This window comes from Mesitornis unicolor, unplaced genomic scaffold, assembly GCF_000695765.1.
Source record: "Mesitornis unicolor isolate BGI_N332 unplaced genomic scaffold, ASM69576v1 scaffold13100, whole genome shotgun sequence".
NCBI lineage: Eukaryota > Metazoa > Chordata > Aves > Mesitornithiformes > Mesitornithidae > Mesitornis > Mesitornis unicolor.
Genome location: NW_010160542.1, coordinates 60000 through 82858, shown reverse-complemented (window position 1 = coordinate 82858; position 22859 = coordinate 60000). Strand labels below are relative to the sequence as shown.

Sequence of the window (22859 nt, the reverse complement as noted above, 5' to 3'; positions counted from 1 at the left end):
CAGCTGGCAACTAAGCACCATGCAGTCACTTGCTCACTCACTCACTGGGATGAGGGAGAGAATCAGGTTAAAAGTAAGAAAACTCATGGGTTGAGATAAAGACAGTTTAGTAGGTAAAGCAAAAGCTGTGCACACAAACAAAGCAAAATAAGGAATTCACTCACTGCTTCCCATCAGCCTGACAGGTATTATGCCATCTCCAGGTCAGCAGGTCTCCATCCTGTGTAACAGTTACTTGGGAAGACAAAATACTGTAACTCCAAACACCACCCCCTGCTTCCTTCTTCTTCCTCCAGCTTTATATGCTGAGCATAACATCATGTGGAATAGAATATCCCTTTTGTCAGTTGGGATCAGCTGTTGCAGCTGTGTCCCCTCTCAGCTTCTTGTGCAACCCCAGCCTACTCACTAGTAGGGTGGTGTGTGATGCAGAAAAAGCCTTGAATCTGTGTAAGCAATGCTCAGCAACAATGAAAATATCCATGTGTTATCCACACTGTTTTCAGCACAGATCTAAAACATAACCTCATGCTAGCTACTATGAAGAAAACTAACTATTCCATCCAAAATCAGCACACAGGAGAACACTCATATACATACCCTTTATTAGAATAACATTATTTATAAGGTCATGAAAAACTTATAGAGCACACTAATAGTCTTAGTACCCAGTAATATAAAGTATAGTCAAATAAAATTTTAATATCAGAAAAAATGATCACTTTTAAAAATGAGGGCACACCAAAGAATCAGGTTTGCAGTATAATGTTATTGTAAACTATTTACATGGTATCATCACAGAAACTTTCTGACTCTTTCAGTGGAACAGTAATTACAAATAGTAGCTACGAATGATCTGTATGACTTGGGTCTGATTTGAAGCATGTCCTCAGAACACAGAATTTAAATAATTCTGTCATAGGTGTTCATGTTTCTTACCCATAGTGTCTGAGACCCTGGCAAATATTTGAATGTATATTTTTATCACACTTGTGAACAAAGGGTATTCAACTACCTGGAATTTACAGCTGGGAACTGAAGCAGTAAAAATACTAAGATCAAAATTAACAAATAGATCACGTATATTTTATGTCTAACATGGAACACAGTCTCTCTCTCTTTTCCTAAGAGTTTTTGAAGTGACACAGCATCATACTCAGTAGATAGCTCATCATTGGTTTTATTGTGACACTGAGTTCTTAGTACATCTACAAATCTATGCTCAAGAGTCTGAAATCCTAAACCAGTAGGAAAAATAGCAGAAACCCACTTGACATTCAGCTGTTAACATTTTGGTGTAAGTAGTTTGCCAATCTTGCTTTGAAACTGGATCATAATGGCAAGTTTAGATTCTGAATCGTTAGTCTAACGGCCAGCTTTTTGTCCATGTACAATTCTTTCTTTCCTACTTTGACATGATACACATCCCAGCTTCTCTAGCAGGTGAGATGGAGGTTCTGTTATAAATTATCTCATTTTCTGTGTAAATTCATTGGAGAATACTATCTGGATTGTGGCATGAATACCTAGCAGCCTAGAAAGGAATCCTAGTATTGATTCCGCCTGTATGAATTACCATAATGAATCTGGAAAAGCATGCATGTTTCTGTGTTTATAAATCACCTTGCAAAATGAATCCACAGCCAAAGCTGGCTGCTCAGGCAGCATCAATAAATATTAATGGTTTGGAAAACTGGATTAATTTGTCCATATCCAGGATGAAACATTATTCTAGCAAAACATGGGTGTGATATCAAAGTATTTCTCTCTTAGGCTTCACATATATTTGTTCATAAGAAACCCTGAATTGTAAGGGTATACTTCCAGGCTCCTCTGGAAAGTACCACCTACAACTGAAATGAAGTAGGGGAAAAGAAAGAAGGAAAGCTAGATGCTGGAGTTCCACTATTTTATGTTTAGATCTGGACATTCTTTGTCTTAAACAGAAAGGTGGATGGTTGTGAATTTTAAATTTTCTTATAAGTGTATTCAACAAACTAGGACTCTCCTTGGCCTCCTTCACCCTGATCCCAGAACCAGCACTAGCTACTCTCAGTAACTGAAGTATCTCTTTTTCTCACAATTATGCCTTCTGAGCACTCTGAGTTTACAGTTAAGTTTCCAGGGGCACATGTCATACACAGCTTTGGGCAAGATTCTGTAAATACATTCTTGAATAAATCATTATGTATAGAGGACAAATTATTGTGTCAGTGGGTGTAGACTTGGACAAAGGTAAGAACCCCTCTTCACTCTGCCCTGTGATCCTCGTCACTGGGCATCAGCTCTCAGGATAGCTCAGTCTCTCCTATTGCTGTCTTTTGCCTTGCTTTCTGGCCTTTCCAAGTTTTCTTTCTTTGAATTTGGCTTGTTAAGCAGTTAGATAGAGCCTGTCTCCTGCTAATACAGTATGTCGCTCTGTTCTGTATGTTTCTTCTGTCTTGTTCTAGTTTCTTTAGAAGTTTCTTCCTTGTCTTTTTTTAAACAGTGCTTTTTCATCTTTGTATCTTTATCCTATTTAGGCTCTTTCTGTAGTCTTTTCTGTTTGGAGAGGTGTAAAATTCCATTTATCCAAGAGGAACTAATTAATAATATTTGAGTAGGTGATTATTAACTCAAAACCAACCAACTACTGTTAACTTGATCTGATGGGACATAACCCCTGCTGGCTATTGTTAATCACTTGGTATCCCATGGTTGTTGTCAACCACGTAGAAATTTCTTTCCATCAACCAGACTTGTAAGTTGTAATATAGATTCTCCATTATGTAAGCAGCAGAGTATATATAAAGAAAGCCTTATCAGTATCAAACACGACATTTCAAGCTCTTTCATTAATGAAGGTAAAGAGAATATATATCATGTGCAACATGGACTGGTCGCATAACATGTGACAGAAATTTTGTAGATTGGAATATATATAACAGTTAATAATGGTGCACCTTTTCAGTATCCAAATTCTATGCTGTTTATTATTGAAACAATTCTAGTTAATAGTCACTGACGCAAGCTCAAATCTCTCTTGAAGCAAAACTTGGCGACATTTGCCAGTACTTTGCCATCATTGCTGTAATTAATTTCTTTGGATAGTTGACCAAATTTTAAATTATTGTCATTTTGAAGGAGTTCATCCTAATGATACCTCCTGCCTTCATTTAGTGGGCATCTGTTATATGCTATGTTGAACGAGTGCTTATTTTCAGTAAAATATTCTAAAATCTTACGAAGACTATCATGTGAATTGCAGAAAAAATCTGCTTAGTGAAATTTTCCAAATAGGCAGTTTGTCTTTGCAAGAAAAAAGCCAATAATTTTAAAGGATTATGTAAATATTCAGCTTGTAACCTTCTACACCAGTATTTTATTGACATTACACTTTCACTGTGGAATTATGGTTTGATGTAGTAGATTACATATTAAGAAGCAGGTAACATTTTTACTGAGATACAGCATGTATATTTAATAGATTAAATTTCAGATTGTGTTAAACATCCTGGCCATCTGGGAAGTTGTATCTTCCTTTCGCAGCTGGGTCCTTCTGTGCTCACCTTCCCTGGCCAAGTAATTTGTAGGGAGTAGGGAAATTGATGTTATAAGAAGTGTGACACAAAAAGAAACGGGTGAGAGCATTAGTGCCTGTTTGAAAATTATACTTTACAATAAAGCCTCCTGCAGTGCTTAAGAACTTCCCCTTTAGTGTTCTGTAAAATGATCACATTGCCTAATAGGCTCAATTCAATAATTGCTTTTCCTCTTTTTAAAGTGTCCCTTTTCTGCAGTGTTTACACATAAAATGCTGCAGAAAGTACAGTGTGAAAAACAACTAAATGCAGCATTTTTAGCATTCATTAAATCCATTTTGCATGTATATGTCTTTCAAAATAATTATCTTCCTTGCTCTCAGGTGGGAACACATCCTAAAATAAAAAAAACCCATGGAATAGAATAATAGATAAAATTGAAATACAGCATAGGTAATTCTAATGGAGTACTGGACTGAAAGTTAAATTGTGAGAAAAAAATGGTTTTGGAGAGGATAAGTTTCTATAGATAAGGGATTAGCTACACTTACAGGTAAAATTACAGCAGTCTTGGATCAACCATTAGCAGCAGAACACAAGATGACACCTTAGTATAACTCCTTCTGTGCAAATCATTTTTGTGGTATTTGGTTTGTTACACAATTACAGAAACAGAGTGTGTTCTCTGTATAGCAGATGTGATCTGGAAGACCCAGTGTCATGGAGAACACCAACTCATTGCATATGTGCATTTTTAACCCACATTTACAGCAGCATAGTACCCTGGAAACATGTACATGCTTTAAACAAGGGCAAAACACTATTCTTCTAAAGGAAAAAAATGTGCATTTAAAGAACAGCATAAGGAGGGTACCTTAAAATCAAATTAGGATTTTTCTAAAAAAAATTTCCTCTCTGTATTTGGTGCCTTTCATTCGAAAACTACTATCTCCTGTTCTGAAGACATAACCACTTATTATGAAGTTGGACACTGATTTTGGAGTTACTGTTGCTTTCTCCCTATTGAGAATAGTTTGTATTGTTCCTTAATCCACTGTTACTTTACCTTTTTCAGTTCTTTATTTTAATTATAAAATTACTTAGTTTTCACTCTTCCTTAGCTTTCTCAGTCTACATTAGTTATATTTTTTCTTAAATTACAATTATCTATTTTTTTCCTATTTTTAAAGCACCCAAATCAGGAAGAAGCAAGTTTATGTGACTTGCTCTGTAAGACATCAATTCTGTACATTTGCTATGTTCTCAAGCTCTTGGTGTGCAGAACTCAAGCTCAGAGTGTAACCTTTTTTGAAATCACTGAATCACTATAGAAGTGAAGGTATTGTCCCATTCACCAGTCATGGCAAAGTTGAGGCTCAAGTATGATTAAGTGCAAATGAGGTACAGAAAATTAACACTGGAAGAAGGAGTTTCATCAACAAACTCAAACACAACCTTCCATATGATTGTCCTTCTCCAGAATTATACATTCTCAGTGTGCAAATTTTAAAAGGGGGTATGAATGGAATGAATATGGGTCTGTTGGCATACTTCCGCAGTGGCTGTCTTATATGTGAAAGGCAAAGCCACAAGTGAGTTGTGGTTTTTGTTGTGGTTTTTTTTGGGGGGGGTGGGGCTTGTTGGTTTTTTTGTTTGTTTGTGGGGTTTTTTTTAAGTGAGCATTGAAACCTATCCTTGGACTGTTGCTACCTCATACTGCATTAGTATTCATACTGCACTTGCACCAGAGACACCCATTCAGTAAATTCAGTGCTTGCTTGCATAATTTTCTAAAACTGTATTGGAAATTTTCCTTTCTTCGCAAAACTAAGACTCATAGGTCTTATTGGCAGCTGTTCTCTTTGCGACAGGACAACTCAAGAGAACTGTTTTGAAAGGTGATTAAATTGTTTCACTGCACATCAAAGATATTTTGCCCCATCTCTGAATAGGCAGTTAGACCTGCTCACAAACCCATTGAATTTCCCAGCGTAGCGTGCATATGTTGCTCTTTGTTTCACACTTTTTATGGAAGACACTGGGAAAGATCACTTGATACAGTTGTTCTCAGTTGCTCTGAGGGAGTACTATTGTGACATATATTTTGACGAATATGCCAAACGGGTAGCATATTTACAAAATATATGGTATTTGTATGGATGGAAGGAAGTTCATAGTTTAATTTATTGCCAATTTAAATAGAGCTGGATGGTAAGGAACAAAGACAAAACATATTTCCCCCACCCAACTTCTTTCTCCTAGGTTCACCTTTGCTCCTTCATTCAAGCTCCTCTATCTCCCCTCTCCAGGTGATGGGGAACAGGGCCATGGTCAGTCCATAACAGCTCCTCTCTGTGCTCCTTCCTTCTCACAGTGCTCCAGAGCGGTCTCCTCTAGAGGCTGCAGGGGACCCCCTTCTCTGCCACCTGGACCACCTCCTCCTGTCCCCTCAGGGCTCACAGAGCTGTTTCCTACACATTTCTCCTTACCCTTCACTGCTGGGCAGTGTTTAGCCCTTCTTTACCCAGGCTTTCCCTGAGGCCTGACCACTGTCACTGTGGGGCTCAGCCATGCCCTGGGGTAGGGCCAGGGGAGCCGGCTGGAGCTGTCTGTGTTTGGCACAGGACAGCCCCAGCCTCTCCTCGCAGAGGCCACCCTGCAGCCCCTGCAGCCTCCGGACACCTGCACCCAGTGCGGATTTTCAGTGAGCTGTCGGACAAGCAGCTGAATCCTTGCTAAGGGCACCTGTGAAGGCATGTGTGTGCAGAGGGTTTCTGTAATGTGCTTGATGGTGCGGATCCACTTCTTAAAACGTGCGACAGATTTCCATATAGATGTTTTGTTGTCATTGTTTTGTTTTATTACTGCTCAGAAACACTGCATTGGTCACCTTTAAGATGAAATTATAAAGATTTTAGCAAGGATTAAGAAGTGCTAGCGAGGTATTCTGTGACATCGCTGTGGAAGGAGCAGGAGATCTGGCAACACCTGCTCAGCTGCAGCTCTGGTCACACCAGAGCTGGGCGAGCTGACAGGGTATGGGGAAGTTTGGCTCCTTGAGGGGCATAGGAGGCAGGTAAGTAGGAGGCAGGACTGTTTATGACTGCTACTTAATTGTGGTTTGGTTTGCTTTTGTTTCGTTTTGTTTCGTTTTGTTTTGTTTTACTTTACTTTCTGTTGCTCTCAAATAACCCTGGTGTATTTTCTTACTTCACTCACACACAATTTCTAGAATGCTCCACATGGGGACTGACAGACTGGCACTGTCTCAGGTCTACGTTCAGCTCATTCTTTAAAATGTATTTACTTGCAGTCTGCACCTACAGGCAAAAAATGAAGTCTAGACAATTATATGGTAATCAACATCAAAAAGGGGAGCTCCATAAAACCAAAAAATCTTGTTAAAAAGAAGCTAAAAGGGGCAGCTAAGAGAATTAAATATTTCTAGGCAGCCTGGGGACTATGTTAGTAAAATAAAAAATAAGGTTTAGAACCACAGAGTCAATACACATCATGTAGCAGAAACACTTGAGAAGGAGAAATTGGTAAGACTAAACAGAAGAGAAAACAAAGTTATAATAATGGCAAAGCCATAATTTGAAAAGCTGAAGTTGTTTTGCAAATGAAAGAGAAGATCTTTAAAATCTGGCAGATTAACTATGAAAATTCAGTAAGCCAAACCACCAAAAGAATTTGAAAAAAAAAGGACAAAAAAATATGTTTGAGGAGCAACTAGTAAAGGTAATTGAAAGCAATAGTTAATCTTTCTTGAAATATATCAGGAAGTGTGCCAGTACATTTATAGGATCAACTGAGTATCAAGTTGAAGCCAGACAATTTGCTACGTCCATATTTACTGTGGAAGAATCTGGGTTTATTACAGACTGGTTCCCTTTTTTCTGAGGTCCTCACCAGCAACTTTTTCTTAAATGGCCTGTGGAGATTGTGGAGCAAACATACAAAATGAGCAGTAGCGAGCAAGCAGGACCAGATGGTTTCACCCTGGTATTCAAAGGGAATGCAAGGATGATATTGATGAATTATGAGCAGTGACAGCCACCTTTATGCTTAAAATCACCTCACTCACTCAGGACATCAGGGCTTCAAGAGAGATTCCAGGGTGTGCAAGTCTGTAGAACTGACATCTGGGCTTCGCAAATATTAAAGACTATAAAAAGGACTAGAATTAGCAGACATCTGAATAAAAACAAAGTTTCTGGGGGAGATCCCTTTTGCAGAGGGAAAATCCTATCTTATAAACATATTGGTGTTCCTTGAAGGGTACAGAAAATGTGCCTTGTTGTGGCCTATTTGTTAGAGAAGGGAAATATTGCAGATGTTTACAAAATTGTAAATGGCAAACAGATAGTTGTTAGGGATTGTTGGTTCATTACCTCTTCAAATAGAAATGTTTAAAGGTAAATTAAACTTGTAACCAGTTTCGCTGCAAAACAAGGTCATTTTTCATGCAATGAATGGTAAACTTTGGGAATTCATTGTCAATGGATATGGCAGGTGGTAAAAATTCATGGTGATTCAAAGAAAACTATATAAGTTCATAGAAAGGAAAATCCTTAAGGTTTACAGTATATTTTTAAACTATATTTGGTGTCAGAAGTGCCTGACTAGTTGTAGTTCAGAGGATTGCTTGGGAAGGCAACATCTATGCTTGATCTGTCCCCTAGACATCTGCTTATTCCTGATGCTGGAGATAAGGCACTGGGCTAGCTGAACTTTCAGTCTGATCCAGTACAGCTGCTTATGTGCTGGTGAGTTAAACACAGACTGTTGTGGCTTGCTAGGGCTAAATGCTAATGGAGCTGGATCCCGTTGAAAGCTTGAGGATATCTCCTTTATAGTGCTAAATTTATTACCATGAAAGTACTAATGAATAATTTTCTGTGTGAGAGAAGTTTGTGTGAACTAAAGCATTCCTCTCTGTCTGGAGATAATGATACATTTGGGAGAAGAAAAGCAAACTCCTGTAAGTAAATAATGTTTGTCTCTTTTTTTTTCTTTATTGTATTACTGTTTCATAAGGTTTTTCTAGATGTAAAAGAAATTGACACAGACCATGATATAGGATTTAGCTCTGAAATATAAAATAATAAATAATAAAATAAATAATATAAATATAAGTTCCAAGTGTATTGTTTTTAACATTTCATTCTATTCTCTTGAAAGCATGTAGCATTTTATTATTTATTACAATCTAATAGAATGTGCTTCAACATCAGCTTTTGGTTACAGGGCTTTTTGACACTAGTGAAAAATTATAACTGAGGTACAAAAATTTTATGGTGTATTTCCATTCCTTTGGTGCTTTTATAACTGTTATAAAAATCAACAAACGGAGCTACTTGTTGAGAAGGACCCATTAGAAACACCATTGTTATGGCTAATTATTCAAGGTAGCTTAGCTGGTGAAAAGAAGTATTCTGCTACATCTCCCAAACTTCATTATCTTAACATGTACTGAAAGTCAAGAAGTGCATACCTTGGTTAATGAGGGTTGGTACTGAAGACTTTGTATAGTTCTTGCTTGTCATTCAAATTGCAGCACTGTTACTTTTATCAGCTCTCTGGGTGTTGTCACTGCATCTCAAATGCATGAAGGAATTTTAGTTTAATGAGACTTCTCCTTGATTGTGTCTTACATCAGTAGCCAAATTATTTTAAACAAGTAGTATTTGGACAAGCAAGTAACTGTGAATGAGATTTTTAACTCTTTATTTAATGGGAAAAAAACCAGATGTGAATCAGCCACTCTTCATTTTCCTCTTTGATTCTTGTGCCAGCAAGCATTTGACCTTAACTTAAAAAATGCAGCTGGTGTTTCTTAGATGAGATTTCTCAGCTTACTTGTCGTAACAGAAACAAAGTTTCTTACAAGCGTGGGACACAGCTCTTACTGGACCAGGCTGCCCAGAGAGGTTGTGGAATCTCCTTCTCTGGAAACATTCAAAACCTTCCTGGACGCCTTCCTGTGTAACCTCATCTAGGTGTTCCTGCTCCAGCAGGGGGATTGGACTAGATGATCTTTTGAGGTCCCTTCCAATCCCTGACGTTCTGTGATTCTGTGAAAACCATGCAAGTTAGGCATATGAATATCCATCAGTGTCTCAGCCTGAAATATATAAGCAGTTTGAAATCCTGACTCGCCAAAGGAAAAAAAAAAACCTCACATAATAATCTCTGCTCATTAAAACCTTGATATACCATTCTGGCTTCAAGTGCTGCTGGGGATATCACCAATAAAAATAACGTTGATTAGGGAAAAAAAGAGAAAGGAACTGAAAATGTGGTGGGGCAGCAGTTTCCTCGTGTGCCCTACTTCTTGCAATATGCACCATTATTAATCTACACCACCTGTAGTGTTGTGTGTGGCACTTTGGCATGTCCTATGTAAGCCACGCAAGTTTCAGAAAATATACTTTTTTGAATACTGTAATATGAAAATGTAAAACATTTTAAATAAGTGGTGACGAATCTCTTTCTGTTATTTTTTTGTTATTTCTGATAAATCAATAATTTCCCTGGCTCTTGTTACCGTGCCTGGGTGTGCAGTATGCTTGTAAATGTGTATGAAGAAACACAGTGTTACAACCTAATCCGAAGACATGCGGTTGAGAAGATGCTATTTTCCTGTGTTCTTTGAAATGCATAGTAACTAAGTGTGCACATCCTATCATTATGCTTTGCTGCTGCTTTCCTGTCCCCAGCAGTACTTCATTAACATTAGGAGCATAGTTCCTAGTTAATCCCAGTAATTTTCAGCAGCCATTCTGATGCATCCACTTGAGCACCATATTATCTTAATACTGCTGACATTTACATGTCTTTGAAATACTTTTTTTTCAGATACTGTCCATTTAATCCACTGTAGTTTCTATTGTCCTTTGTTCTTATAATCATGCTTTACTTAAAGCTGATGAAAAAGAATAATCTACTAATTTCTCAATAGCTCTTAAAGGTTAAGAAGGAATCAACATGGTGTAAACAGCAGTATAAGAAGCCCAAAGATTTCACTGTTTGAACACAGACTACATAATTAGAAACCTATAGAACTAGAATTCTAGTGAAATGGGGCCATTAAGATTTCCATGTTTCATCAATGATTTTTCATGTGAATGAAATTCTTACATGCCGTTTATCATCTCAGCTGTACTCTGGCAGGAAAGCAAAAGCCCCTAGGAACAGCAATAAAACATTTAAGCAAGGTGTGACAATTATTCTTTACATTCACTTATCTGTATATAGTTTCTTCTCTCCTCCACCCCACCTCTCTCATTCCCTTTATCTGAAAGTATAGGTCTTAGCTTATAAGCTTGAAAGGAAAGGGATTTGTCTTTCTAATTTGCACATCGATCCCAGGCAGAACAGGGAAGGGCATGTATTACCCAGAGGACTGCAGTACTGATCCAGAGTACATCCAGCTCTGGAATTTAAAAGGAGCTTTCAGGGCATCACTGTTTCTCTGTTTCACCTTTTGCCCATTCTCCTGACTGGAGCAATGTCACTGTAGCGCTGAGTGGGTCTCACTTCCTTCCCTGTGTGAGATTGCCTGGCTGTCAGTCTGAAGGTTGGGCTCAGCTGAATTTCCATGCTCCAGGTGAGGTGGCATCTGCACCGAGTCTGCCTTCCCTCTCTGCCTGCAGCAGCAGAGAGGTGCACCTGATGGACGTGGTCTCTCCCCCTTCACTTTCTTGCACAATCTTCTAGAAGCAAGGCTGTCACTTGCCCTCAATTATCGATATGTCGTAAGGGATATCTTATCCATTGCCTGGTAGAGCTGTTATATGATTCAGATAGTATGTTGTGCATCCATCTCAACAGCTTGTTGTTGTGCTATCTGCCCCTATCAGGGCCTTCAATACAAGGACTCTGATACAAAAGCAGCATCTTTGCTACTTTATAGAAATTGGAAAACACCTTATCTAATCTGCGGTAAAGTCCAGGCCAACCACTGGATATTCCCTGCAAAGTATTTCTGAGTACTTTGTCTTCGAGCTAGTGTCAGTTAGCTCATGGTGACAGTCACTTCTGCAAGGCCTCCATTCCCCAGAAAGTAAGGCAGGATTTATGATATAAGATTTTTTAATGTTTGGGGTTTTTTTTCTTTCCTGCTGCTGAACTGGCTTACACCTCTCATTCGGCCTTTTTAGCCTCAGGAATCTTTTTGAAAGAGATGTTATGTTTTTGAGGGGGGCTTTTTTTTCCTGGTTAAAATTTAAAAGAAAAATAAATTATTTATAAACTAGAACACAAAATGAACAGTATAGCCATTCATACCATAGTTTTCTACAGACAGAAATTTTTAAAGTGCACTTTCTATGAATGTTGTTTGTAAGCTGTAGAGGCTATAGTGTTTTTCTGAACTTTAGATATTTTAAGCCTCAGACTTTAAAATACATATAAAAAGTGTGGATAGTAGCTGACTACTAAACATTTTCTAAAATATTAGGTATTTTGACTTGAAGTACTGAAAATGCATTGAAATATCCAGGTGTCTTTGAGAATAAATCTGAAAAAAATGAAGTCAGTGCTTATTCCCTGTCCTTCTAATGGTGCATTTAAGAGATTTACCTTTTTGTTTGTAGTATGTTTCAGTGTACCAGTATTCTTCATTTCCCTGTTTGCTCCCAAGTGATGGTCTCGCCTTGAAAGTTTTGAAATATGGCAGCCTTTTTCTCCCCCCTCCTTTTTCTGCTTCCACAATCATATCACAGAATCACAGAATAGTAGGGGCTGGAAGGGACCTCTGAAGATCATAACTGATGGAAGGCAGAAATAATGTAGTTCAGCAGATTTTGCCTTTCATATGAGTAATTACCTGCAGGATGCAGATACTTCTGAAAACTTCAGAAAGTATGAAAAAGTAGAAATGTCCCATCTGTTGTTTTGGAAGTTGGTCAAATTCAAAGAAAGCAAAAAATTGGTGAGGGGATGAAATGAGACACCAAAAGTTTTAAAGTAGATGGAGTATATGACAAATGTGGGAGAAACTTGGGCAAAATGGAAAACCAATGGGATTTGAATTTTTTAAAGAAAACTTACCACAAGATCTTTCTTGCCAGAAGACCACTTACCCTCAATTAATCTGATGGAGAAGTTCCATTACAGAAATTAGCAAATTGGTTTGATACTACTACTACTACTACTACTAAAACACTTAAAGACTGTAGGAAGTTTTAAAAGTCTTCTGAAGAGTTCAGATCTCAAAAAACAGAAAAACTTGAAAATAAATTTGGTGGAAAACAAAAGTATGCCTATAAAGAAAGTGTCAGGTTTGAAAGAGTACTGGACATATACTTGGAGAAATAGTACCACAATAAATCGGTTTAAAAGTAGAACTGGAATGAAGAAATGAAGGATTTCTGAGGTCTTATGATGAAACTCAAACATGAGAGTACTGTTTATCATAAGAACAAAAATAGAATTACTTTTAAATTCTTCTTTATATACAAATGGTAAAATGAGAGTGTCTTAGAAGAATATTGTTTGGTCTTATTTTCTTGTTTAAAGCCCAAACTTGGAAATGAAGTCTGAAATCATTCAGATATTTCATTGCACCAAAATAAGACTGGCAATCAGTAAGCAATTAAAATTTTTAAAAACGGCTATAAAAACTGAAATACATTGTTCACTTCCATGAGAATTGAAAATATTTTGCTACAGCTTATCCTGAAACACAGATGTCTGAACCTACACTAGGTTGAAAAGACTGGATGTCTAAAATACTTTGTAGATTTGCCTTCGCTAGAACATGCTATTAGAAAATATGTCATATGTATTGGAATGATACATTTTTGCATTACTAAAAGAATGGTATCTGAAGCAGGCAACTATCATATAAACTGAAGGACTTGTGTTCTTAGTGATATTGATCCTCAAAGTGAGTTATACTTAAACTCCAATTTTAACACTATAAAAGCAGAAACTATTCTCTGTGTGGTTTGTTGTTAAGTAATATCAAAAAGTATGTTGAGTGAAAACTTACCATTCCTTTTTAAAGAATTATTATATAGTCACATGTAGTGTATTCTCATTTCTGTACTCTCAAGTCATTATGGTTGGGCTGGATTAATTTTTGATTCAGACATTGGCAGAGTAATTTACTGGTCAATGGAGAAAATAGCATTGTTCCCATGAATCAGACAGGGCTACACTCCAGAATATATACTAGATTTGGATGGCTAGGATTTTAATGCATTTTCATATTTTAATGTATAAAATGAGCTGTTTTGGCATGGCAGTTCTAGACTCGGGAAATAAAGCGTACTATATGGTGCAATACCTTTTGGAACAGTTTCTCGAAATGGCATATGCAAATAAAAATATTTAGAAATTATAATTGCAGAAAGATGAAAAAAACAGAAAACAGAAAAATCACCTGATTGCTTAAAAACACAGGCTGAATAATTAAAAGTAGTCAGCACTAACTGTAAGCCTTAAATGATAGCAGATGTCTGTCAATCTTGGTCTTTACAGACCAGCACACAGTTAAGACCTTTTGTCAATAGTTCAGGGGTTTATAGTTAATTTCCATTTAAGAGTAATCAAGCTTCATAAGACATAAAATCTGGATTTGTTCACTCTGAAGGAGAACCGTGTGATCTGTAGAGGCTATGAACTCTCCAAAAAGGTTTCTAGTTCTTATGTAAATTAAAGACAATAGGGTTTCTCATGTTAATCTTGAAAAAAAAGAAAAGCTTTTTAATTTATAGGGTACAATTCAACAAATAAGTTGATACGTGGATTTGAAGTTATTAATATCAATTAGAAAAGCTGACTTTCTGAGCATCTCTGCAAACCTTCCCTTCTTAGAACAAGACTTAGCTGTCTATCACAATGGAAAGGTAGATCAGGATTTACCAATATCTCTGCTAAAGGTGTTGGCCTAAGTAATAGGGGTCTGTAAAAGAAGTAGGAGCTCTGCAGCCAGAACTGTCTTCTCCCTTGCTCATTTGGCAGTCAAGCCTAACCTCATATTGCCTAGCCTCTGACAGGAGAGGAAGGGAAACCTAGTGGAAGTGAAATGATCAATAAAGTTGAGAAATACAAAATAGATCATATTTCTCTTCCAGATCAAGAGTACAGTCTTGCCTAGAATGACTTTTACTTTTTCTAGTTTATTATGACCGCACAGAGGAACTTTTAACAGACCTCTACTTCAGGACTTATTAGAAAATGTAAGACAAAACAGTATGAATGCATTCTTTAAAGACAGGTGACATTTGTCAGAGATTAGCATGTTTTTTTATTGCATGCAACTGTAATTTCACTGTGAGGTAATTTTAATCCCTCTAAGACAAAAAGGAGATTCCTTCTGATTGAGGAGAACAGATAAGATGTTCAGATAAAAACCTTAAAAGAAATAGTTAGCATTAGGAGCAGCACTGTTCAAAGTGACAAAATGAAACAACCTGAATGATTATAGTATTTTCTTAGAAACCTTTATAACAAAACCAGCTTTTAAGTAGATGCATTTTTAGGTAAGTATTTTCCTGACTGAATAGTTAGAGGTACTTGAGGCAATAAATGACATTAGCAACCAGCTATGCATGGTTGGATTTCATGTCTCACTGCATTTATTCTAGGCTGGCCGTTTGCATGCTCTGGTATTGGGGGCATAAGAAATAACTTAAGTAACTATGTCATCACATACTGCAGTGATGGGTTCCTATGTATTCCACTATTGAGAAAATGTGCTGACTTGACCTCAGTTTTGATGTATTGCACAATATCACAATGAAGATTTTTCATACATTAACATATCACTCATATTGCACATTTGTGAGCTCTCTGATTTGGCATTTTCTTAAAAGCTGACAGTGCTAGCACAACCAGACTAACCCAGACAACACATTCTTTCCTCAACACACACAGAGTGACTATTGATAAAGAATTATAAGTCTCTGAACGACTTTTTTTTCCACTTCTAATGTGGATCACGGGAAGACAGTGGATCACCCATCCACTGAGCACACCAATTTGGTGTCTTCCTTTTCTTCGCACATTAAGCATACCTTAGGGAGGATGGTATTTTGTGAACAAGCTTAGTGGACTCCCCCACATCTGCCTTCATGTGGTAATGGATGTTGAGTTTATTTAAATCGAATTCCAGACTACATCCCTAAGGCATCTCGCTCAGAAAGTTTTGGGTTTTTTGACAATCTTTTTGTCTATCTCTAGCCTCCCTGCTGCTTACAATAGTAGAATACAAGGGATATTTCTGATGCAGTTCACTGATAAGATATCTTCTGATTTCACATAAGTTCCCTTGTTTTTTGTTCCCTTGATTTTTCTCATGATAATGAGAAAGCCAATCTCCAAAATGTTATTCACAGCAGTTCTTTTATACTTCTTTGGGAAGATTGTGAATAGTACTGGAATTAGGTAAAAAAACTTCATCTATACATACATATATAGAGAGATTGTGAACTTTTCAGGATATTTGTTTGATACTGCCTTGTCTGAATGACTAACATAAAGGAAACAGATATGGCAAGTAGGGGGGGAGCCCACAAGAAATGCACAAAAAGCAAAGGGAAAAACTGCAGATTGCAAAGAAGTTTACATTATAATGGTTTAGTGATCGACTGGGAAAAAGCTATCCAGACAGAGACCAGCATTACACAGCTGTGTTAAGGGCTGGAAACCGAGGTCAAAGGGAGTCCTGGAGTCTAAAGATACTAAAGCATAAAGGGGAATTGGTTATCAGACTGATGAGAGGGAGATACAGAAAGAAAGAGAATAATGGCAGAAAGAGAAGAGTCAGGTAAAGGTAGGTATTAACTGACCTGAAAAGAATCTTAAACATGGTTGCAAGGAAAGATTAGGGTGTAGATTGGGGAAATATGAATATGAAAAATCACTGGTTTACCCCTTAGCAATGTATACTTTGTAGCTTTGGATAAAAGAATAAATACCTTTGCTTTGAAGACTCTTTTTGAGTCACTTTAATCTGTTGTTGTCAGAGGCTGCTGAGGGATAAGGACTTTTGGCTGCAAATTTAGTCCATCATATCAACATGATTAGCAGCTGTAATCCAGTGAGACAATCTGATGGTGAGAGGACTACCTGATTTATCCAAAACAAGTGTAGGCAGGGTGGCCTGTCACCCAAGTGCATTTGTGATGGCCAAAAGAAAGGCTTTATCTGTATCCAAAACAGAAGATAAGTGATGAAGGGTTATGAGGGTTTTTTTGTTTGGTTTGGTTTGTTTGGTTTGGTTTTTGGTTTCTGCTATCTTCTTTTTTTCTGTAAATGATGAATACTAACACCATTTGAGATTTCCATCATGTCTTTAAGTTTATCATTTAAGAAACTTTTTCAAAGGCATAATATACTGCAACTGTCTTCAACATTTCTTGTTGTTCCTGTTGTCTTTATAGTTGTGAATTTCTGTCAAATTTTTATGACATAAGAAGTAGAAATCTGTATTTTGTTGCCACCTCAGTTTTAACATATGTTGATAATATAATTCTTATCCATTTAAAAAACATTTTTATAGGGCATCATGAATATTCTTAGGCTACATTATGTCTGCTGAGAAAAAGGGAAAAGTATAGATAAATATAATAGTCAACTCAGATGTTCAAAGCTTCCTTCTTAAAACAAAAGAACTTCATAAAATGTACTTAAGATATTCTTGACTAATTCTTCTGGGGAGAAAAACACTCTGTGAAGGTTACTCAAGCTTTGCAAAACTACAAAATCATAGAGAGTTCTTCTGTCATAAAATAAAAACCATCTATCCAAGCCTTTTATGAAGGGCTAGTGACTGTGGATATTGATGTTTTTGATAGATGAAATGGTCCCAAACCAGCCTATCCCAATATGACTCATCAGACTGAGACTTTATATAAACAAGAAGTTCCCTCAGGATTTAAACTTTCAACTGGATGATTAACTGACAAAGCTAAAAATCCAGATTCTCTATACAGAGAAACTCTGAAAGTTTCAAATTAATGAAGCAATCATTCCCTTAGATTACTTTTAACATTGCAGCAGGATTTCAACAAAAAATGCGGTGATAAATGTGGTGATTCCTTTTCCATTACTCATTTGAGCATTTCCACTAGATTATGTTTTTATAGACTTCAGAGAATACAAGTCTGCCCCTGTTTGGAGAAATAGAAGGCAATGTTCAAGAGGGCCATACTCAAAATAATGAACTTAATTGTCTTGTTAGTGTTCTACAGGTCTTCCTTCTGTCTTTCTTATTTTTATCAATATCAACTACAAAATATTGACAGGATGCTTAAATATGCAGATATATAATATCCTCAGTAAGACTGAGTATGTATGGCACTGGGGTTTTTTGTTATTGTGGTGTTCTGGAGGTTTTCTTTGAGTGTGATCTTATGGAAATTAAAAGGTTATCCTGTGCTAGTATTATAGGCCAGTAAGTTATCTGAGTGCTGTTTACTAAGGTCTCAATGAAGAACACTTTGTACATGACCTTTCTGTGCACAAAAATTTATTTTGGAGGCTTGGCAGAGAAGTTATCAGCTATAGTTAAAAATTTTTAGTATGTTTGTGATTAGTATCTCTGGCTTGTTTCAGCTTAATGCAGTCCTTAATGCCACTGTGGACAGCTTCATGCAAAGCCAAATCAGTAAAAGCAATACATACTAGCCAAAGAAATAGCGTGGGCTGTCACAGTTGAGCTGTGTCTTAGAAAGAATTTCTTCAGTACAGCATGCTTAATGTGTTTGTTTTTGTTTTAAAAGGTGTCACACTGAGAGCAAATTAGAATAGGTAAGCCAGCAGCAGAGCTATGTTTTGGGGAAGAAAACAGCATCTTGGTGCTTCAGCTCTACTACCTCTCTCAACCCAATGAAGGGTCTCAGTGGTAGCACTGCTCATTTCCACTTAACTGCAACTACATGACAGGGATTAAACAAGGGTTATAGAAAAGCACCTCTCATTCAGGATGGGGAAGAGGGATGTTCTTTAGGTGTCTGTACTGGTACCAGCAGGCTGCATGCTCCTGTGCACTTGTTTGTGCTATAAAATGTGTGATGGCACTAACGTGCAATTGCATTAGTGGCCACAGTGGTCGTTCTGAGTTTATTGCTATTGAGCTTCAAGAAAGATGTTTTCAGGATTGTCGGAGGAAGATGGGGATTAAACTGGTAAGTAGGATTCAACTTGAAGTAAGCACAAATAGAGGGCACGGGGTTATCCTGTTTGTTCCAGTCCACACAGCAATAGATAGAATTATGGCAACTCTTTAATATGTGAAGAAAAACTGAAATTCTGCAATACTGGAGATGTGTGCAATGAAGAAAAACGTGCAACATTAGAAGTGTATAGATTTGCTGGATTTAGGATGTTGTTGTAATTTAACCCAGCAAACATCTAAACACACCACGAAGTATGCTTGCTTGCCCTCACCCTACCCTGGTGGGATGGGGGAGAAAATTGGGAGATTAAAAGTAAAGAAATAGTTGAGATGAAGACTATTAATAACTAAAACAACCCAAACTTAAATAATGATAATGCAAGTTAACTGTAACAAGAATAGGCACAATGATAGTAAAGCAATCAAAGGGCCCAAACAAGAAGCAGGAAGGAGTCATCCCCTGCAAGCTCCCCAATTTATAGTGAGTGTCATGTTTGTGGGTAGAATACATCTTTCATGGTCAGCTTAGATCATACCCAGATCATCTGTCCTGGGTCACCTATCCTAGAGAGTCTCGCACTCTTGCTCCCCCCGCCTCTGTCTTGAGCAAAGAGAAGGGAAAAATAATAATTATAATGATGATAATAATACTAACAATAACAACAATAATAATAATAGAGAAACTATAACCACAGGTGCAGGCAAAACCTTGAAAAACATAAATACCTGCCAGTGAGAGAAAACAGTAACCATATCAGCTTCACAAGGAAAATAACTCCTGGCCAAAGCTCCAATTTGTGTTCATTTAAAGGGAACATTACTTTCTCAAAAATCCAGCTCTGGCTAAACTATTAAAAGGGATTCCACAATTCAGTCCTAGCAAAATCAGAACAAATGTCAAACCTAAATATCCCCCATTTGAGCCAGAACCCTTTCAAAATGTTGGGTAAGAGAAAGAACCTCTGTCTGGATCTGCACCTGTGAACATGTTTCAATAGGATACTATGGGAAATTCTCTGTGCCTTGTGTCACAGAAGGAAGACTTCCCTATCAGTGTTTCAGCTATATTAGTGCTTTGGACAATGAAGGTGCTAAATAAATTGTCTAATAGCCAATATGCTCTAAATTTACCATTCTTTTAGCCTTTTTGGTTGTGAATTTCACTTCCCCACCAATAATCTCAGTATGTATCAAATTTGAACAGACAAAGAGAAATAGAGAGAGGCCTAGTAAGCGTAAGACTGTCATAACTTATAACAAGGTTATAATATGCAGAAGTGCTGCTTACCGTATCCTGCAGTATCCATTGCCACTGCTAGGAAATCAGTGTAAGACAGGTAAAAGTAAATACATTTTTGCACAGTGGGTAGGGAAGTTCCAGAATTCATTGCCACAGCAGGCTGGGTTGAGACAGTATAAGCAGATTCAAAAAGAGATTAGAGACATTCATAGGCAACAGATCTAAATGCTAAGTAGATACAACAGAGAACAAGAGATGTGCCCTCCAACATCCTCGGTAGAATGATTGTGGGTGCTGGCAGAGTACAGGGGGAATGGATCACAGAAAATGGCTACAAACACGTGCTTTCCTTGTCACTGACCACAGCAGCACACTGGCCTGAGTGCATGAGCATGTCTCATGTTCTTAGCTCGCTTCTGCCTGACTAATGGTTTAGACCAAAGTGTCTCAAAGCTTTGCAGCAGTACAGGCAACATCTAATTCTGTGGATGTGACAAAATTGCTGCCTTAGGTACCAATCTCCCTGAGAGCAGTGAGATGGAGAGAGAGCTGTGCTTGGCCACCATGATGTATTGACCACGGGCTGGCTGCCCAGGAATTGCTTTGTTTCTGCCACTAAGTCAGCACAGGATGTCTTAATATTAACTGTTAATTATCAGTTTCCCCGACACCCAGAGTGCGTAGATCTGCCTCCCCAAGCCGTGATTTTTCTGCCACTATCATTTGGTAACCATAGCAAACCACTCTGTGTAAGACTAGAGTTGGTATGTTACAATGTGACAATGCTCCCTGAATAATTTATATCTAAGGCTCCATTTCATAGTTATTTGTTATCCTATGGGTTTTCCCCTAAGATATGCCATCTAATTTCAATTTAAAATGTAAGTTCAGTAAATTACCACTGCACAGAAGTTGCTTTAACATGCCATTTGTGAAGGTAATGGTGCACATTGTAACAGAAGTGTTTCAGAGTTTCCACTCCTGGGATTACAGACTCACAGTAAGCTGGTAAATGGGGAACAATGAGGAGTTTGCTAGAAAATGGAACAAATCCACCTTAACATCTTAAAGCAAATCACACATTAATGTTGTAAACTCTGTGGGGCAATGTTTCTACAACAGCATGGACATCTAGATTCCCTGTCTGCATTAAGCAGAAAGGAAGTATATATATTGTCTGTTGTGTATTTAGACACTGATTCCTGAAAGTGTGCTTAGGAAGAGTATTAAGACATATTTATGGTAAGATATAAATAAGGCCCATTACACTGACAGTTCTTAATCTTTGTCTTAAAATTATTTGAATCTTGTCATATTCCCTGAGTATATGATTTTCTAAAAAAATCATAGCTTCAGTTAATAGCCAGTCTACATAACGAGTTCAATGATGATTTAACAAGGTATCATCCAGCTATTACTGAAAGTTGTATAGATCTCTGCTATTTTGCAAGAGAAACTTAAGATATGGTATTTTACCTTAAAAAAGTAATATAAATTATATAGCAGTAAATGCATTTCAGAAAAATTCACTTTGTTTATGTCTTGCCAAACTAAAAAGAAAGTAATGTCACTACAATCATTAGGACTATTTTTCTGTGCATGAGGCCACATTTTGGCAAAATGTCTCTTCTTAGGTATTTAGGTTTAATACTTATTCTTAACACTCATTATATTTAATAAGGTTTAAACACCTGCATAAATTAATTAAATTAAGTATTTCTGGAGCAAGACCAGTAACTAAGTTGGCATCTGCTGATTTTATAACAGCATTTTAGATTTTGTTTTATTACTTTGTCATACAACTCTGTACTTTGATAGGGTAATACAACGTAACATTCTCCTGCCAAATAAATGTGCGAATTTAGAACTGCTTCTGACTGAAATTACGTAAGTAGTGTACTCAAAATAAAGGGATTGATATTTGGGTTATAATGTGCAAAGCTACCAGATACAAGTAATGTAACAGTGAATACTCAGGCTGTATATCTCTTGCTTTAGTGACTAGTATCTAAGGACATATTCTGTCTGCCTAAGAGATAGTCGGGATTCAGTAAGCCAACTTTTCATTCCTAGTCACAAACCTGTCTTTTTGGTGATTTCCCTCATGTAAATTTGAAAGTAGATCTTGTGTAAGTAAAGTTATGTGTAAGTAAAGACTGCATACCAGCACTAAATACATCCTGCTGTCTGTTAGGCAAATCTCATGGACCATGGAGCTTCTTGAGAGTCCTTAGGAAAGAATTAGGCATCACTTGCTAGTGGGAAGGTGTGTCTGCAAGACAGTCAGTTCCCTTCTCTGCGGTACCCTTAACTTGACGGGGGTGGTTATCGCTGTCACTGCATTGCCTTTGGCCTGTTTGATGCGAGTTCATGAGGCACAAGAGGAAAGGTTTCACAAAAGAAGGAAATCCAGGATTTTAAGTCAAATCTTACATTGCTTGTGATAACATGCGTAACAAGCAATTATTTGAGGGAAGGATGCAGAAAGGGTGGAAAAAGGGATGGTCTGTGACATGATACAGCAACAGAAACAAATTTAGATTGTGTGTAAGATGTGCTACTTTGAGACTGATATGCCTGGTTCAGGAAAAACACTCAGAGCATGCAAGTGCACTTCTGAATGTGAATAGCCTAAATAATTCTAGAATCCATTTACAAACCACTTACATCTACCTAAGCCTGCTTGCATGATTTCTGATGCCTGTCAGCCACGCAGGACCATACTGCTCATCATGCAAACAGGAAGCTGTTTTCACTGAGCTGGCCAAGCATCTTGCTGAACTGTGGGCCCTGAAACCTCTTGAGCACTTGTTTTTAATCGAGGGAAGATCTTGGCCTGTTGCAGTTCCATTCTGTTTTCTTTTTTGTTTCTATTCTTTTCCCTCCTTGTTCTTTCACTTTCTTTAGTAGTTCTCATCCAGGATGGTGAGGTAGTAATAGTGACAGTTCATTATATCCAGTAACT

General features: G+C 37.4%; 1 protein-coding gene across 1 annotated transcript in view; it reads left to right on the top strand.

Moving 5' to 3' along the window:
• The window catches only part of CADM2 (cell adhesion molecule 2), a gene marked incomplete at its 3' end in the record, with an annotated part of 116841 nt that overhangs the window by 35020 nt on the left and 58962 nt on the right, over positions 1-22859 (top strand). The gene's annotated exons all lie outside the window — the stretch shown is intronic.